This window comes from Mustela nivalis, assembly GCF_964662115.1.
Source record: "Mustela nivalis genome assembly, chromosome: 4".
NCBI classification, from domain to species: Eukaryota; Metazoa; Chordata; class Mammalia; order Carnivora; family Mustelidae; genus Mustela; species Mustela nivalis.
In genome coordinates this window covers 58,397,152-58,412,900 of record NC_139023.1, presented here as the reverse complement: position 1 = coordinate 58,412,900, position 15,749 = coordinate 58,397,152, and the positions used below count along the sequence as shown (strand labels likewise).

The 15,749-nt window shown below is 39.8% G+C and overlaps 1 long non-coding RNA gene across 1 annotated transcript in view; it reads right to left on the bottom strand.

Annotated features, from left to right (window-relative positions):
- LOC309863026 overlaps positions 1–15,749 on the bottom strand; it is a 98,040-nt gene that overhangs the window by 36,636 nt on the left and 45,655 nt on the right. The window lies entirely within an intron of this gene.

The window sequence follows — 15,749 nt, the reverse complement described above, 5'->3', positions numbered from 1 at the left end:
CTTATTTTTAAAGTTCTTACTGTTGCTTTCTAATGGTGACAGCAAAGCTCCCTGTAATGCCAAAACTTGGGAACACCTGCTGTGTTCCTAGAGACACACTACAAAGGGGCCCACTGCAGATGTCTGTAGCTGAGGGTGATATCAATCTGTCCCTGTGGTGTAGTGGTGGGAACATGATGTGAATAGCCCTTATTTTTAGCATGAGCAGAAAGTTCTGTCTCACTGTGCATACATCAACAACTCTGTGTTATTTTCTGTACTGCAAAAACAAACAAACAAATGAACAAGAGACAATCTACAGAAAGACTTCAAAGGTAACACGATGTCAATAAAAATGTATCTATGAATAAACACTCTCAATGTGAATGGCTAAATGTGCCCATAAAATAACACAGGGTTGCAGAATGAATAAAACAACAGGACCCGTCCATATGTTGTCTACAAGAGACCCTTTTTGAATCTAAAGATACACCCAGACTGAAAGTGAAGGGATGGAGAAGCATCTTTCATGCCAATGGGCCTCAAAAGAAGGCCAGGGTAGCGATTCTCATATCAGACAGATTAGATTTTAAACTAAAGGCTATAGTCAGAGATACAGAAGGACACTACATAATTCTTAAAGGGACTATCCACTAAGATGATCTAACTATTGTAAATATCTATGCCCCCAATATGGGAGCAGCCAATTACATAAGAAAACTGTTAATCAAGATAAAGAGTCATATTGGTATGAATACATTAATAGTAGGAGATCTTAACACACCTCTTGCAGAAATAGACAGATCATTGAAGCAGAAAATCAATAAAGAAACAAGAGCATTGAATGACACATTGGACCAGATGGACCTCATAGATATATACAGAACATTCTACCCTAAAACAACAGAATACTCATTCTTCTCAAGTGCACATGAAACCTTCTCAAGAATAGACCACATACTGGGTCACAAATCAGGACTCAACTGATACCAAAAGACCGAGATTATTCCCTGCATATTCTCAGATCACAATGCTTTGAAACTGGAGCTTAATCAATAGGAAAAGTTCGGAAGGAACTCCTACACCTGGAAGCTAAAGAACACCTTGCTTAAGAATGCTTAGATCAACCAGGAGATCAAAGAAGAACTGAAACAATTCATAGAAACCAATGAGAATGAAGACACTTCGGTCCAAAACCTATGGGATACAGCAAAGGCAGTCCTAAGGGGGAAATACATAGCCATCCAAGCCTAGCTCAAAAAAAAAGAAAAATCCAGAACACAAAAGCTGTCTCAACACCTTAAAAAACTGGAGAATCAACAACAAATCAAACCAATTCCACACATAAGAAGGGAAATAATCAAGATTAGAGCTGAGATCAATGAGGTAGAAACCAGAAATACAGTAGAACTTATCAATGAAACTAGAAGCTGGTTTTTAGAAAGAATCAATAGGATCGATAAACCATTGGTCACACTAATCCAAAAGAAAAGAGAGAAAGCCCAAATTAATAAAATTATGAATGAAAAGGGAGAGATCACAACTAACACCAAGGAAGTAGAAACAATCATCAGAAGTTATTATCAACAGTTATATGCTAATAAGCTAAGCAACCTAGATGAAATGGATGCATTCCTAAAAAACTATAAACTCCCAAAATTGAACCAGGAAGAAATTGACAACCTGAACAGACTGATATCTAGTACCGAGATTGAAGCAGTGATCAAAAATCTCCCAAAAAACAAGAGCCCAGAACCTGATGGATTCCCTGGAAAATTCTACCAAACTTTCAAAGAAGATGTAACACCTATTCTCCTGAAGCTGTTTCAAAAAATTGAAGCAGAAGGAAAATTTCCAGACTCTTTCTATGAAGCCAGTATTACCCTGATCCCCAAACCAGGCAAAGACCCTACCAAAAAGGAGAATTTCAGACCAATACCACTGATGAATATGGATGCTAAGATTCTCAACAAGATCCTAGCAAACAGGATACAACAGCACATTAAAAATATTATCCACCATGGGAGGAGTCAAGATGGCGGAGAAGTAGCAGGCCAAGACTACTTCAGCTAGCCGGAGATCAGCTAGATAGCTTATCTAAAGATTGCAAACACCTGCAAATCCATCAGCAGATCGAAGAGAAGAAAAACAGCAATTCTGGAAACAGAAAAACCACCACTTTCTGAAAGGTGTTTTCTTTTTTTAAAAAATTCTTTTGTTTTTTTCTCTTTTTTCTTTTTTTTTTATTGTTTCCTTTTTGAACCACCTTTTATCCCCTTTCTCCCCCCTCACAATTTTGGATCTCTTCTAATTTGGTTAAAGCATATTTTCCTGGGGTTGTTGCCACCCTTTTAGTATTTTACTTGACCCTTCATATACTCTTATCTGGACAAAATGACAAGACGGAAAAATTCAACACAAAAAAAAGAACAAGAGGCAGTACCGAAGGCTAGGGACCTAATCAATACAGACATTGGTAATATGTCAGACCTAGAGTTCAGAATGACAATTCTCAAGGTTCTAGCCGGGCTCGAAAAAGGCATGGAAGATATTAGAGAAACCCTCTCGAGAGATATAAAAGCCCTTTCTGGAGAAATAAAAGAACTAAAATCTAACCAAGTTGAAATCAAAAAAGCTATTAATGAGGTGCAATCAAAAATGGAGGCTCTCACTGCTAGGATAAATGAGGCAGAAGAAAGAATTAGTGATATAGAAGACCAAATGACAGAGAATAAAGAAGCTGAGCAAAAGAGGGACAAACAGCTACTGGACCACGAGGGGAGAATTCGAGAGATAAGTGACACCATAAGACGAAACAACATTAGAATAATTGGGATTCCAGAAGAAGAAGAAAGAGAGAGGGGAGCAGAAGGTATACTAGAGAGAATTATTGGGGAGAATTTCCCCAATATGGCAAAGGGAACAAGCATCAAAATTCAGGAGGTTCAGAGAACGCCCCTCAAAATCAATAAGAATAGGCCCACACCCCGTCACATAATAGTAAAATTTACAAGTCTCAGTGACAAAGAGAAAATCCTGAAAGCAGCCCGGGAAAAGAAGTCTATAACATACAATGGTAAAAATATTAGATTGGCAGCTGACTTATCCACAGAGACCTGGCAGGCCAGAAAGAGCTGGCATGATATTTTCAGAGCACTAAACGAGAAAAACATGCAGCCCAGAATACTATATCCAGCTAGGCTATCATTGAAAATAGAAGGAGAGATTAAAAGCTTCCAGGACAAACAACAACTGAAAGAATTTGCAAACACCAAACCAGCTCTACAGGAAATCTTGAAAGGGGTCCTCTAAACAAAGAGAGATCCTACAAGTGGTAGATCAGAAAGGAACAGAGACCATATACAGTAACAGCCACCTTACAGGCAATACAATGGCCCTAAATTCATATCTCTCAATAGTTACCCTGAATGTTAATGGGCTAAATGCCCCTGTCAAAAGACACAGGGTATCAGAATGGATAAAAAAACAAAACCCATCTATATGTTGCCTCCAAGAAACACATTTTAAGCCTGAAGACACCTCCAGATTTAAAGTGAGGGGGTGGAAAAGAATTTACCATGCTAATGGACATCAGAAGAAAGCAGGAGTGGCAATCCTTATATCAGATCAATTAGATTTTAAGCCAAAGACTATAATAAGAGATGACGAAGGACACTATATCATACTCAAAGGGTCTGTCCAACAAGAAGATTTAACAATTTTAAATATCTATGCCCCCAACGTGGGAGCAGCCAACTATATAAACCAATTAATAACAAAATCAAAGAAACACATCAACAATAATACAATAATAGTAGGGGACTTTAACACTCCCCTCACTGAAATGGACAGATCATCCAAGCAAAAGATCAGCAAGGAAATAAAGGCCTTAAACGACACACTGGACCAGATGGACATCACAGATATATTCAGAACATTTCATCCCAAAGCAACAGAATACACATTCTTCTCTAGTGCACATGGAACATTCTCCAGAATAGATCACATCCTCGGTCCTAAATCAGGACTCAACCGGTATCAAAAGATTGGGATCATTCCCTGCATATTTTCAGACCACAATGCTCTAAAGCTAGAACTCAACCACAAAAGGAAGTTTGAAAAGAACCAAAATACATGGAGACTAAACAGCATCCTTCTAAAGAATGAATGGGTCAACCGGGAAATTAAAGAAGAATTGAAAAAAATCATGGAAACAAATGATAATGAAAATACAACGGTTCAAAATCTGTGGGACACAACAAAGGCAGTCCTGAGAGGAAAATATATAGCGGTACAAGCCTTTCTCAAGAAACAAGAAAGGTCTCAGGTACACAATCTAACCCTACACCTAAAGGAGCTGGAGAAAGAACAAGAAAGAAACCCTAAGCCTAGCAGGAGAAGAGAAATCATAAAGATCAGAGCAGAAATCAATGAAATAGAAACCAAAAAAACAATAGAACAAATCAACGATAGTAGGAGCTGGTTCTTTGAAAGAATTAATAAAATTGATAAACCCCTGGCCCGACTTATCAAAAAGAAAAGAGAAAGGACCCAAATAAATAAAATCATGAATGAAAGAGGAGAGATCACAACTAACACCAAAGAAATACAAACAGTTATCAGAACATACTATGAGCAACTCTACGGCAATAAATTTGACAATCTGGAAGAAATGGATGCATTCCTAGAAACATATGAACTACCACAACTGAACCAGGAAGATATAGAAAGCCTGAACAGACCCATAACCAGTAAGGAGATTGAAACAGTCATTAAAAATCTCCAAACAAACAAAAGCCCAGGGCCAGACGGCTTCCCGGGGGAATTCTACCAAACATTTAAAGAAGAATTAATTCCTATTCTCCTGAAACTGTTCCATAAAATAGAAATGGAAGGAAAACTTCCAAACTCATTTTATGAGGCCAGCATCACCTTGATCCCAAAACCAGGCAAGGATCCCACCAAAAAAGAGAGCTATAGACCAATATCCTTGATGAACACAGATGTGAAAATACTCAACAAAATACTAGCCAATAGGATTCAACAGTACATTAAAAAGATTATTCACCACGACCAAGTGGGATTTATTCCAGGGCTGCAAGGTTGGTTCAACATCCGCAAATCAGTCAATGTGATACAACACATCAATAAAAGTAAGAACAAGAACCATATGATACTCTCAATAGATGCTGAAAAAGCATTTGACAAAGTACAGCATCCCTTCCTGATCAAAACTCTTCAAAGTGTAGGGATAGAGGGCACATACCTCAATATCATCAAAGCCATCTATGAAAAACCCACCGCAAATATCATTCTCAATGGAGAAAAACTGAAAGCTTTTCCGCTAAGGTCAGGAACACGGCAGGGATGTCCATTATCACCACTGCTATTCAACATAGTACTAGAGGTCCTAGCCTCAGCAATCAGACAACAAAAGGAAATTAAAGGCATCCAAATCGGCAAAGAAGAAGTCAAATTATCACTCTTCGCAGATGATATGATACTATATGTGGAAAACCCAAAAGACTCCACTCCAAAACTGCTAGAACTTATACAGGAATTCAGTAAAGTGTCAGGATATAAAATCAATGCACAGAAATCAGTTGCATTTCTCTACACCAACAGCAAGACAGAAGAAAGGGAAATTAAGGAGTCAATCCCATTTACAATTGCACCCAAAACCATAAGATACCTAGGAATAAACCTAACCAAAGAGACACAGAATCTATACTCAGAAAACTATAAAGTACTCATGAATGAAATTGAGGAAGACACAAAGAAATGGAAAAATGTTCCATGCTCCTGGATTGGAAGAATAAATATTGTGAAAATGTCTATGCTACCTAAAGCAATCTACACATTTAATGCAATTCCTATCAAAGTACCATCCATCTTTTTCAAAGAAATGGAACAAATAATTCTAAAATTTATATGGAACCAGAAAAGACCTCGAATAGCTAAAGGGATATTGAAAAAGAAAGCCAACGTTGGTGGCATCACAATTCCGGACTTCAAGCTCTATTACAAAGCTGTCATCATCAAGACAGCATGGTACTGGCACAAAAACAGACCCATAGATCAATGGAACAGAATAGAGAGCCCAGAAATAGACCCTCAAATCTATGGTCAACTAATCTTCGACAAAGCAGGAAAGAATGTCCAATGGAAAAAAGACAGCCTCTTCAATAAATGGTGCTGGGAAAATTGGACAGCCACATGCAGAAAAATGAAATTGGACCATTTCCTTACACCACACACGAAAATAGACTCAAAATGGATGAAGGACCTCAATGTGCGAAAGGAATCCATCAAAATCCTTGAGGAGAACACAGGCAGCAACCTCTTCGACCTCAGCCGCAGCAACATCTTCCTAGGAACAACGCAAAAGGCAAGGGAAGCAAGGGCAAAAATGAACTATTGAGATTTCATCAAGATCAAAAGCTTTTGCACAGCAAAGGAAACAGTTAACAAAATCAAAAGACAACTGACAGAATGGGAGAAGATATTTGCAAACGACATATCAGATAAAGGACTAGTGTCCAAAATCAATAAAGAACTTAGCAAACTCAACACCCAAAGAACAAATAATCCAATCAAGAAATGGGCAGAGGACATGAACAGACATTTCTGCAAAGAAGACATCCAGATGGCCAACAGACACATGAAAAACTGCTCCATATCACTCGGCATCCAGGGAAATACAAATCAAAACCACAATGAGATATCACCTCACACCAGTCAGAATGGCTAAAATCAACAAGTCAGGAAATGACAGATGCTGGCGAGGATGCGGAGAAAGGGGAACCCTCCTACACTGTTGGTGGGAATGCAAGCTGGTGCAACCTCTCTGGAAAACAGCATGGAGGTTCCTCAAAATGTTGAAAATAGAACTGCCCTATGACCCAGCAATTGCACTATTGGGTATTTACCCTAAAGATACAAACGTAGTGATCCAAAGGGGCACGTGTACTCGAATGTTTATAGCAGCAATGTCCACAATAGCCAAACTATGGAAAGAACCTAGATGTCCATCCACAGATGAATGGATCAAGAAGATGTGGTATATATACACAATGGAATACTATGCAGCCATCAAAAGAAATGAAATCTTGCCATTTGCGACAACGTGGATGGAACTAGAGCGTATCATGCTTAGCGAAATAAGTCAAGCGGAGAAAGACAACTATCAGATGATCTCCCTGATATGAGGAAGTGGTGATGCAACATGGGGGCTTAAGTGGGTACGAGAAGAATAAATGAAAGAATCTGGGATTGGGAGGGAGGCAAACCATAAGTGACTCTTAATCTCACAAAACAAACTGAGGGTTGCTGGGGGGAGGGGGTTTGGGAGAAGGGGGTGGTATTATGGACATTGGGGAGGGTATGTGTTTAGGTGAGTGCTGTGAAGTGTGTAAACCTGGTGATTCACAGACCTGTACCCCTGGGGATAAAAATATATGTTTTTAAAAAATAAAAAATTATATTAAAGTAAAAAATAAATAAATAAATAAAAAATTAAAAAAAATTAAAAAAAAAATATTATCCACCATGACCAGGTGGGATTCATCCCTGGGCAACAAGGATGGTTCAACATTCGCAAATCAATCAATGTGATAGAACAAATTAATAAGAGAAGAGAGAAGAGCCACATGGTCTTCTCAATTGATGCAGAAAAAGCATTTGACAAAATCCAGCATCCGTTCCTGATTAAAACACTTCAAAGTATAGGGATAGAGGAAACATTCCTGAACTTCATACAACCTATCTATGAAAGACCCACAGAAAATATCATCCTCAATGGGAAAAAGCTTGCAGCCTTCCTGTTGAGATCAGGAACACGACAAGGATGCCCACTCTCACCACTCTTGTTCAACATAGTATTAGAAGTCCTAGCAACAGCAATCAGACAACAAAGAGAAATAAAAGGTATCCAAATTGGCAATGAAGAAGTCAAGCTCTCTCTCCTCGTGGATGACATGATTCTTTATATGGAAAACCCAAAAAACTCCACCCCCAAACTACTAGAACTCATACAACAATTCAGCAACATGACAGGATACAAAGTCAATGTACAGAAATCAGTGGCTTTCTTACACACTAACAATGAATATACAGAAAGGGAAATTAGAGAATCGATTCCATTTACTATAGCACCAAGAACCATAAGATGCCTGGGAATAAACCTAACCAAAGAGGTAAAGGATCTGTACTCGAGGAACTACAGAACACTCATGAAAGAAATTGAAGAAGACATAAAAAGATGGAAGACCTTTCCATGCTCTTGGATCGGAAGAATAAACATTGTTAAAATGTCTATACTGCCTAGAGAAATCTATACTTTTAATGCCATTCCGATCAAAATTGCACCAGTATTTTTCAAAGAGCTGGAGCAAATAATCCAAAAATTTGTATGGAATCAGAAGAGACCCCGAATCGCTAAGGAAATGTTGAAAAACAAAAATAAAACTGGGGGCATCACGTTACCTGATTTCAAGCTTTACTACAAAGCTGTGATCACCAAGACAGCATGGTACTGGCATAAAAACAGACACATAGGCGAGTGGAACAGAGTAGAGAGCCCAGATATGGACCCTCAATTCTATGGTCAAATAATCTTCGACAAAACAGGAAAAAATATACAGTGGAAAAAAGACAGTCTTCAATAAATGGTGCTGGGAAAACTGGACAGCTATATGTAGAAGAATGAAGCTTGACCATTCTCTTACACTGTACACAAAGATAAACTCAAAATGGATAAAAGACCTCAATGTGAGACAGGAATCCATCAGAATCCTAGAGGAGAACATAGGCAGTTATCTCTTCAATATCAGCCACAGCAACTTCTTTCAAGATATATCTCCAAAGGCAAAGGAAACAAAAGTGAAAATGAACTTTTGGTACTTCATCAAGATCAAAAGCTTCTGCACAGCAAAGGAAACAGTCGACAAAACAAAGAGGCAACCCACGGAATGGGAGAAGATATTTGCAAATAACAGTTACAGACAAAAGGTTGATATCCAGGATCTATAAAGAACTCCTCAAACTCAACACACACAAAACAGACAACCATATAAAAAAATGGGCAGAAGATATGAACAGACACTTCTCCAATGAAGACATACAAATGACTATCAGACACATGAAAAAATGTTCATAATCACTAGCCATCAGGGAGATTCAAATTAAAACCACATTGAGATACCACCTTACACCAGTTAGAATGTCCAAAATTAGCAAGACAGGAAACAACATGTGTTGGAGGGGATGTGGAGAAAGGGGAACCCTCTTACACTGTTGGTGGGAATGCAAGTTGGTGCAGCCACTTTGGAGAACAGTGTGGAGATTCCTCAAGAAATTAAAAATAGAGCTTCCCCATGACCCTGCAATTGCACTACTGGGTATTTATCACAAAGATACATATATAGTGAAAAGCAGGGCCATCTGTACCCCAATGTATATAGCAACAATGGCCACGGTCGCCAAACTGTGGAAAGAACCAAGATGCCCTTCAACAGATGAATGGGAAAGGAAGATGTGGTCCATATACACTATGGAGTATTATGCCTCCATCAGAAAGGGTGAATACCCAACTTTTGTAGCAACATGGACAGGACTGGAAGAGATTATGCTGAGTGAAGTAAGTCAAGCAGAGAGAGTCAATTATCATATGGTTTGACTTATTTTGGAGCATAACAAATAGCATGGAGGACATGGGGAGTTAGGAGAAGGGAGTTGAGGGAAATTGGAAGGGGAGGTGAACCATGAGAGACTATAGACTCTGAAAAACAATATGAGGGGTTTGAAGGGGTGGGGGGTGGGAGGTTGGGGGAACCAGGTGGTGGGTATTAGGGAGGGCAGGGATTGCATGGAGCACTGGGTGTGGTGCAAAAACAATGAATACTGTTACGCTGAAAATAAATTTAAAAAAAAAAAAAAAAAAAAAAAACAGGACCACACTCTCTTTCTGAGGCAGCCTGTGGCTTTCTTGCTGACCATTTTCAGCTTGTTCATGTATTGACTACCCCATCACAGACAGTACCACATTTAAGCATCAAAACAACACTGTCATGGTCAGAACACATAAAGCCCTATCAGTTTAAAACAAATAAACAAACAAAAAAGGGACAGAATTAGGTGGTCTTGTCCCTTCATCTCCTCTATTTCCAAGCTTTCTAAGTCAATTACTTAGCATCTTTTTGGTAAGCTGTTATAAAACCTCTCTCACTCTCCATCTCTTTTTCTGTCTGTAATCTAGATGCTCATGTCATTTCTTCCATGCATTCTGTTTTCCCTTTGACTCTGGCTACAACTTGATGCAGAAATTAGCTTCTGTTTGATAGGAGTTTACATTCTGCATAAAATGTCTGCATTTTCTGAATGTTGGCACAGCTCCCTGCCATATTTCCTAAGAAATCCAGTCACAGCAAGAAGCTCATGACTTTCTAGTGATTGAATCTAAAGATTGGTCAAATCCTGGGAAGGAGGCTGGATCTTGCAAGACATAACAGCATGCCACTAAAAAGCCCGTATTCCCCAAATGTTCCATTAAGGGTTCACTTTCAGCCTTTCCCTCCCCACACAACCTTAGTGACCTCTCTGCACCCTCAGTTTCTCTCCCCAATACCTTCCATCCTCAGGAGACAGGGACCTACCTGTTCCTTCTTCCTGAGGGCATCTCTGTTCCAGCCATCTTTCCCAGGCCTCGATAAAATGTTTCTCCAAACACAGTCCTTTCTCAAAGGGAGAGTCAAGGATACGTCTCTCCTCCTCTACAAGAATGGGAAGAGCCAGGACGCCTGGGTGGCTCAGTTGGTTAAGCGGCTGCCTTTGGCTCAGGTCATGATCCCAGCATCCTGGGATCGAGTCCCACATCAGGCTCCTTGCTTGGCAGGGAGCCTGCTTCTCCTTCTCCCTCTGCCTCTGCCTGCCACTCTGTCTGCCTGTGCTTGCTCTTGCTTCTCTCTCTATGACAAATAAATAAATAAAATCTTTAAAAAAAAAAAAAAAAGAATGGGAAGAGCCGTAACATGTCCTTCCTCACCCCAGGTTCTGATGAAGGCCATATGAAGGCAAGGATGCAGACATTTTCTACAGAACATAAGGTCCTATCGAACATAGTGCTTTAAGAGAGTGGTAGCAGCAGTGTGACACTAGAGATGGGAGGACTAGTCCTGTGTTTTCCACATATTTTCTGCCACAATGAATAATAGGAAATGTATTTTATATCTAGACCTATTACACACACACACATACACACATAGACACATAACTGAAACCAAGGTCTCACAAAACAATATCCCCTTATTATGTGTCTTTCTCTCCCATTGCATCTTTACATGCTAGTGGTACCCACAAAATTCCTTTCGAAACCCACCAGTGAGGGGTGCCTGAGTGGCTTAGTAGGTTAAGCATCTCATTCTTGGTTAGGGTAGTGATCTCAGAGTCATGAAATCAACCCTGAGATCAAGTCTCACATCTGGTTCCATTCTCAGTGTGGAATCTGTTTGAGTTTCTCTCTCATGCTCTCCCTGTGCCCCCTCCCCATACTCACACATGCTTTCTCTCTCTCTTTCTCTCTCTCTCTCAATAAATAAATACAATCATAAAAAAAAAAAACACCAATGAGTCACCAATCTTACAAGAACCCTGATGTAGTCCTACTCTCATTCTAAAAAGAAGAAACCAAGGCCCACTCATCTTTTTAAACATTTACTGCCAATCTACATACTCACAATGTGCTAAATTTGGGTAGTGACAAGTTCATGGTGCCCTCAGGGATTTCATGGTCTAGCAAAGGGGTATAAAAAGACAAGTCTGTACAATGACTGGCCCATGTTTACACCATTCCAGGACAAAGACTAAAATTAATACTACACATAGTTCCTATTGTTGTTGTTGTTTTAATTTCTTGCCTATAGTTTTTATAAATAGTAAAACTTTTATTTTAATTGTATTTTTAAATGTTTCCATTTGCAAGCACAGTTGATTAAAAAAAAAAAAAAACTTTCCTATAAATGTTCATGACTTCTCTGTGTATGTTAATCTGCTTCTGCTAGAGCCTGAAGTCAAAACAAACTAGCAGCATAAGAAGGAAGGATAGGATTTCAGAAGCCAAAGAATAGAAATTCCTACTTTCTTATAGCATTTTATCATTTGACATCCTCTTCCATTAACATCAATTATTTTATTTCAATCTTCACAACAACCCCATGGTGTTGGTACTACCGTTTATGAATAGAAAGCAGAGGCACAGACTGTGACTGACCCGGGGTCACTCAATCAGCAAGTGGCAGGAATGATAAACCCTTGATGGATTGTAATGGGAAGTAAGGAGGTAGGGTAGGTTAGGACTGGATTAGAGGAGGCCTGCATTTCTCTTGAGGCAACATTTATGAAAGGCTGCAATCCCTTATAAATTTGGGAAATTTCAAGTCACTATAACGACCATCTATCCCTTTCAATATATCATCAATGGTCCTCATAAATTTTGCTATATCATCACTTTCCTGGCATAGACTTCTATTTCAGGGTAAATGCCAGAAAATGGTGTTGCAAGGCCACCCCCAGCTCCAGATCTCTGCAAGAGCCTCCAAGACATAAGCCAAACATTCATTGTCTCCACACCCCTCCTCCCAACATGGCACTGACTCATATTCTCCACTCCCAGAGCGGGTTTCCTTCTCTAAACTGTTTATTTATTTTCAGAAATTCTCACAAGGCTAATGACAAAAAAACTGACATTTGTCTAAAGAGCTCAGACTGGGAGAAAATGCACAGCCCCTGAAGGGACAGTTGTGTGAACTTGAGAGTGGGGATTTTAAACCCCCGTTGCAAGTCAGAGCAAGAGGTCACTGTAAGAACCAGACAGAAGACAAGTTCAGCTGCAGTTGATCTATTCAAGGCCTAGATCTTGCAGAGTAAATATAAATAAATGAAATATATACTTCCATTTGTTGAAGAGAAGAGTTATTTTGCCTAATTTCCTCTGTCTGTCATTAACACACACACACACACACACACATTCACACATAAATAGTACACATAGAATTTGAGATCCAGTTCATCAAGAATCGTTTATGAGTTTATAAAGTAGTTTATAAAGGATGCCTCAGACACATTAACCTGTAAATTGCCTTCCATGTAGAGGAGGTAGGTCCAAACTTACTATTATAGTATTAAATTCAAGATTATAATCATTGTTGAAGTGCCATTTTCAACATAGGATGGGAAAGAAGGCTTAAAATGCAGGCAAAAGCCAAATCAGAAAATATCTTATGTGGCACAGTGAGGAAATAATCCTGTAGGAAATAAGCAACCACCAAATAATTGTAAGTAATGGTGGTTATGTGACCCTATTTTCATTACAAAAGACAATCCTGGATGCAAAGGGAGTATGAGTGGGAAGAAAGCAAGACTAGGAGCAGGTTGGCCAATTGGGCAGCTAGTATGATAACTACAACGATAAATTATGATTGTCCAGGAATGGTGAGAGAAGACAATTCTTCCTGGACCTCTTATGTCTCTGCATATCTTATGAGTGAGGCACCGACTGCCCTCTGTTCTAGACTGTATCTTCAAGGACCTTTGCATATCCATCAGCCTTGGAAGAGAGTACCTCTCTCCAGAGCAAAGGGAAGGTTTTGTGATAGTAGAAAAGAAGAAGATAGAACAGGCATGGTTACCGCCCATTATAAAATGTTTGGGTTCCCTGAGTTCAAAGTTCCTCTCAGGCAACACAGCTCACTGTATGCAGGTGTCTTCTGGCTCTCATTGCATTATCCTGTGGTGTCAGGGGAATGACACAAAAATGCTTACACTCTGACCCTGGTTATTGCTGTGAGCAATAAATTGTCCTTTGTCTTTGACCTATGAGACCATGCCTTTCACCAGCATTCATGAAACTGGTGGGCTTGACTGTTCACCTACAATTAGGGAACAATATCCGGCCCTTTGCAATTCTTGATACTAGAATATAATTATTACAGCAGGAATTAAGAGAAAGGAATGGATAGGAAAGAAATTTAAGTGGTTTTTGGCAGTGAGAGAAGAACAAATTTCTGATTTGAAATAAATGCTTTCTCCCTCTTCTATACACTCCCTCCTTTCCAAGAACACGTCTGTGAATCTATTCAATTCCTTTTCTTTTATGGTGCTGAAAGAGGTATGAATCAGGGGGAAATCTGAGAGGTACAAACAATTATGGTATTGATTTATACAAAAAACAGTCCAGAGTAGATCTCAAAACACCAAAAGAGAAGAAGATTACAAGATCCTTAAATTTGGGGATACTAGCAGGCTGGGTTTGAAGACTTTTCGAGCTTTTCAGGGGGGAAAAAAAAAAGAAAGGAGCTACTCAGGTATAGTTAAGATAGATGATAAATAGGAGGAGAGAGAGAGAGAAACAAACGAGAAGAACAGATATCAAGGTTTGCTGTGTAAAATGAGTGTGATCTTCCTTTAGTTCCTTATAGGATTTAGGAAAAGCTAAAATTGTTTTTAAATTTTTGTTTTTTTGTTGCCAGACTCCTGGGCCTTTTATTTTTCTATGACTCTAAGCCAAGGCACACTTCCAGGCAAGAACCAGCAGGTCTGGTTATATTTGGTTTATAAGTATGACACTTATGGGACAGTGATTTATTAGATGTGTCTTTTTAAATTAAAAAAAAAAAAAAGGAATCTGTGATACCACTCTGTTTCTGACTTAAATATCTAGTTTTATAGGATGCCATTTACCACACCAAGTAATACAGGTAGAGGAGGAGGTTTGGGTGGAAATTTTAGGGTTTGGTCTTGAACGTATTGAGTTGGGAATGTCTGGCAGATGTGCAAACAGAGCGTGCTGGGCAGGAGTCAGTGGCACCTGTCACAATGGAATTGGGTGAGAGACTATGGCCAAGGATGGATCCCTGGAGCTTCAACAGAGACAGTGACAGGCCAGGGAAGGAGAAGAACAGGGGGAGACATGGTATCAGGAAAACTAAAGGAAGATGGTGTGTCAAAAAAGATGGTTACATGCTCCAGTAGGCAGGAAGTCAGATACTGGGATTGTTCCAGGACTCTCCAGCCAGAGTAAAACATGAAAATAAAAACAGAACTAAGAGATATAATGTAAAAGACTTTCTAAAAAGTGGCCCTATTTTGATACAAGGTTTGTGGCCCTGCCGCCCACACATGGAAGAGAAACACACAGCAATAAGCGAGAAGGGAAGGGAGGCCTACAGGGCTCTGGGCTAAAAGCCAGCAAGGGCAGCCAAAAGTGCACAACTGAGATGGCAAGAGGCTTATAGAGTGTGATGGGGGCCAACATCAGGCCCAATGCATGATACCCAGAGCTGAGAGGAACCTCTGACCCAGACAAGGAGGCTGAGAAAGCTGTGATGGCCTTCCAGTGCTGTAGAAGATGCCAGGCCACAACCTGGGCCAGCTGGGATGAGGGGCGGCAGAGGCCAGCTTGGCTGTTTGTACACGGCACCCTTCTCCATTCCAGCACATTCTGTCCTCCATCAGCTCAGCCTCCAGGACTCTCCTCTCTGTTCTCTCAACCCAGGCTGACCACCAGACGCTAACTGCCAGATTCTGCCCAGATTCCCCATCCCTGCACTGCATCTGGGAAATTCTCCAGGCTCTAGGCAGGGAACATTAGAGCTCACCTCATAGGTTTCCTCACACACAGGGACCACTGTCCTGCTCCATGTGGAATGTGGGAAATGGCTTTCTTCATTCTCTGTCCAGTTTTCCATGTTCTTAGATATGAGGGTCAATCTAACCCC